Source organism: Crocodylus porosus, unplaced genomic scaffold (assembly GCF_001723895.1).
Source record: "Crocodylus porosus isolate Cpor-Errol unplaced genomic scaffold, CroPor_comp1, whole genome shotgun sequence".
Lineage (NCBI taxonomy): Eukaryota > Metazoa > Chordata > Crocodylia > Crocodylidae > Crocodylus > Crocodylus porosus.
Genome location: NW_017728918.1, coordinates 20,426,232 through 20,430,674, shown reverse-complemented (window position 1 = coordinate 20,430,674; position 4,443 = coordinate 20,426,232). Strand labels below are relative to the sequence as shown.

The window sequence follows — 4,443 nt, the reverse complement described above, 5'->3', positions numbered from 1 at the left end:
GCCCTCCAGCCAGGTGGCAACCCATTTGACTGTGTGGGTTTCGACACCACAGTCCCCCAGTTTCTTAATGAGAACAGGGTGAGAGACAGTGTCGAAGGCCTTCCGAAAATCCAGGAAGACTATGTCCACTGCTACCCCTTCATCTAAGGATTTGGTGATCTGGTCATAGAAGACCACCAGGTTGGTCTGACAGGACCTGCCTCTAATGAACCCGTGTTGACTGCCCCTAACCATAATCTCCCCTGCTGGCCCCTTGTGGATATGCGCCAGAATAATTTTTTCACAAAGCTTGCCCAGGATTGAGGTAAGACTAACTGGCCTATAGTTTTCTGGGTCCTCCTTTCTCCCCTTTTTGAAGATGGGAACCACATCTGCCCACTCCCAGGATCCTTGTAGTTCATGCCACCCCTATGCATCCCCTATTCACCCTGCTGGTCACATATCTACCTGGAAGTGCCTCACTGCTCTACCCTTCTGCCTTTCCTTCAGTTGTGTGGCACAATGAGGGCTGGATTCAAGCATTCGGGGTGGCCTGCTCTGCAGGGAGCCTGGGAGCAGGTGGGAAAAGAGGATCTCTCCACTGATGCCTCCACTGGTCTTGGACTGGTTGGGAGAGCAGGACAGCAATCTGAGGGTGGAGGGACTGATGTAGGGAGGTGGTGATTGGAGTAGCAAGGGCCTGATCTGAGGTAGAAGGGGTGATTTTGGGGTCAGAATGGCAATTCAAAGGGAAGAGGAGACAGCAGCCTGGCAGCTCCTTGCCCACCTGCTCCCTTTCTTTCCTCACCTCCACTCTTACTCTACTCCCCATGCCCTGCTTTCCCTACCCACTTTCCTCTCCATTCCTCCCTCCCTACTCAGCTGCTGCCTGGCTGTTGCAATTATCAGTCTAGAGCCATACAGTTCTGGATGACAGCTTGTCTGCCTGGCAGTGTGACTCCTGAGATAGTGTAGGACTAGAAATTGATGGTTTTATCTCAGGTGTACACCCAGAAGTTAACTTAACTTGAGCTGGGTAGCACCACTCAAAAATAATCCTCCACTGAAGTGGCATAACTCTAAGATGTCTAGAGGGCACATAGCACTTGTTAATGAGCCTTAATGTATGATCATTCAAGTTTGCAGTGCTCTTAACATGATGTGATTGTAATGTGTAATCTTGCCATGAGTTAATCAGGTCACTGCTTTCACTTTTTCTGGGGGCCTGTTTTGTCTGTGGCCAGTATTAAAGGAGTGAGCTCATGGCACTGTGTTCACTGAAATCTGTTGATTGCAATGATTGCATTTTTTTACTTTTATATACTACTTTGAGGTATGCCAAACATATGATGTGGAGGGAAGGTGAAAATCATAGGAACTGTTCCAGCTCTATACTATAGAATACTTTATGCAGGACCTTCAGTAGGTCTTGCTATAGTAAGAATGAATACATTTGTATTGGTCTCTACTGTAAAAAAAATGAAACCTGTCTTTGTTTTGCTGTGTTGATTAGCACCTATCTCAAATCAGCTCCTGATTAATGGAAAGAATTCAAGTAAGAAAGAGTTCCCAAATTAATCCAGAAATGAATTAAGGTCACAGAATACAGTCAGCTTGTATTTACTTCTCCCAAACTTTTTCCAAGGAAAGCATGCAGTGCATGATAGAATCTCAACTTGTGTAAATCAGTTACAGTCTTTTATACCAGCTGAAGATTTGGCATGCCCTGTGTTTAGGGCTATGTCACCATGGGAAAAAATATCCCAAAAATAACACACTGCATTATTTCAATGACTTATTCAATGAATAAATGTTCTTTACATTCCCAGCCACATCAAAGCAGAAGAAGCATTGGTGGAATTATCCCAAATGATTCACTTATTCATGAACTTTCAAATGCAGTGAGCTAAATTAATTAATTTCTGGGCTAACTCCATTGGCTTTAGTGGAGTTACAAGCTTCTATTGAACATCTGGTCATCTGGTATCCCTAGCTATGAGTTCAATTATGTTAATTTCAACATTTAAAATGTTAATATAATTGCACAAGAGAAACTTTTGCTGGTGGTAGGAAACACAAGGGGAATGCATTTGAGGCTGCTATAAGTTCCGCAGCAGTTTCAGGCAGATCATCAAAAAAAGATAGCACATTTAAATTATGACTTCAACAACACGTGAGCTACTGGAACTTCTCCACCATAAATGTTTCATGTGGTACACTGATAACTGATTAAAAAAACCCTACTCAAATCAAAACATATACTCCACAGCAGATTAACATTAAGATTAGCATTAAGGAAAGTTAGAAACTGTAACCATTTAAACACAATTTATAAGCCTAATTTCCTGTGTGTCACTCCCAGATAATAAATACTTTTCTTTCAGCTCAAAAAAGCCATGGAGGGAGGAAAAAAAAACCTTAATTTAAGAGTCATTAGTTTATTTTTAGTAGCTTGAGATCAGAGGGATTTGAAAACATTTCCCTTTTCTAATAGAACAAGCCTTCCTGTATACCAAGGATGTCCACTGACCTCACTCCCTGCTGGAAGGTGCCATTGATCCATGACAGAAATCCTGTGAGAGTTTTGAAAGCTAAATAGGAACTAGAGAAAAAGTATTATCATGCTTAGCTGATTATAACATTGGAAATAAAGTTCAACTGTGATTTTGCAGGGAAGAAGGAATAGTGCCTGAAACAAACAAGCACTTCCTGTGTTTGCCTGGAAGAAGCCAATCTTCCCTCTGCTTATATAATAAGAACATTACTGCTAATTTGCCAGTAGCTGAAAGGGATTTCTGTTTTTAGCTCTGGGTCTGTGGCAACTGTTTTGTTTTAAATGAAAATTAAATGGGAACATACAGCTAAAAAACCGTCGAGCCATAATTGAAGTGCATTAATGGTAATTACTTCTTTCTTTCACTCATCATTGTGACAGAGAAATCCATTACCCCTCCATCTCCATGTTTCCACAAATTACTCTTCCCTGTGGATGTGCAGTGACTGAAGGAAATCACGGCTTTGTTCTATAAAATGTTCCTTAATGTAGCTCTGTTCTCCTTGTGCCTTTTCCCTTGGGGATTTAGCAGAATATGTCAATAACTTGTATAAACAGTTTACTACTTTAATAAGGATCGGAAAATAAGAAAGATATGACCTGTAGTAGAGCAACCATTGGGATTCCAGCTATTGGTAGCTGCAGTGTGTTCTATACTGTTCATGCCCACGTATTAATTGTCCTGATTTATTTCAAGTGGTACTGAATTGCCAGTGGGATTCAGAGATGCATTTCACATGGTTAAATTCTTTTCAAGGTTCTTGTCATTCTGAACGAAACATTTTAATCAGCTTTCTTAGAATACTCTTTCCAAAGAAGTCTGTTTGCTAGTCAAGGTAAAGAGGCCATAAACTATCCTCACTGCCCCACAGATGGGTCCTTCAAGGTTGAAGCTATTTGCTCAACCAGCGTGAAGAAAGCCATGGAGAAAGTTGAAACGTTATTGTCAATTATATTTATTTTACAGATAGGGTTCTTCAGGATTCATGGTACTTTTCTTCTGTAATAAACTTGTTAGATATTAATTGAAGTAGGGCTTAAGTTGAATCTAAACAAGGCCTCCTGCAAAGAGGTGCACTGTATGTGAAGATATTCCCACAGCTGCCAGAGACAACTGATGTGCCAGAAAAACTACTACTTCCAAAAGTAGTTTACTTATCTACCTTTTAATTTATTATGCAAGTTGCAAGTGAAACTGACAATGAGTGCTCCGATGTTTGTCAAGTTGTAACAAAAAGACAGACATTACTTCTAGAGAGAGAATAAGAAGAAAATAAATGATTGGAGTGGGCTTATGTCTTGGCTGAAGAATATGTTACATGGGTGAAAAAGAACAGGACTTTGAAGTCACAATTTTCAAGTTTAGGCATGAACAAATATTTGTGAGAGCCAAATCTATGTATAAAAGCACCAGATTTGTATTTACAAGTGAGGCATTATCTAATTATCTAAATTAGATTTGTTTAGAAGTGAGGCATTTAAAATTATTAACAAGTGAGGCATTATCTGAGAGCATAATCTAGAGCCAAATTAAAAGCAATGGGAGTTTTTCCACTACTGGGGTAAGGGTTAGGAAGCTAACCTGAAAAACAGGAGATGGGATTTAAGATTTTATCAGGTGAAAGAGAACCTGGAAATGAGGTCTCACACTGAGGAGGAGTACTCTAGCTTCTGGTGGTAGACAATGGCTAACACCATTGTTTAGTACTGAGATGAATGCCTACACCCCTTAAGAACTACTCCATTAGGCTACAGAAGAGTCAGAGAGGACTGTTGAAGCTGGATGCTAGGCAAACCAAAATGCAAGACCCATCTGCTATAGCTAGAAGGAGAGCAAGTAAATACAGACATGCCTCAGGAACCCAATCAGAGAGCATTCCCTGGAAAATGGCGAGCTCTGGTTTTGCATC

The 4,443-nt window shown here is 40.6% G+C and overlaps 1 long non-coding RNA gene across 1 annotated transcript in view; it reads right to left on the bottom strand.

Annotated features, from left to right (window-relative positions):
- The window catches only part of LOC109312189, a 9,545-nt gene extending 6,907 nt beyond the window's left edge, over positions 1–2,638 (bottom strand). Inside the window, exon 1 of the long non-coding RNA XR_002101723.1 lies at positions 2,510–2,638. This is a non-coding gene — a long non-coding RNA (uncharacterized LOC109312189). The remainder of the gene's footprint in view (positions 1–2,509) is intronic.
- Positions 2,639–4,443: the final 1,805 nt, after the last annotated feature.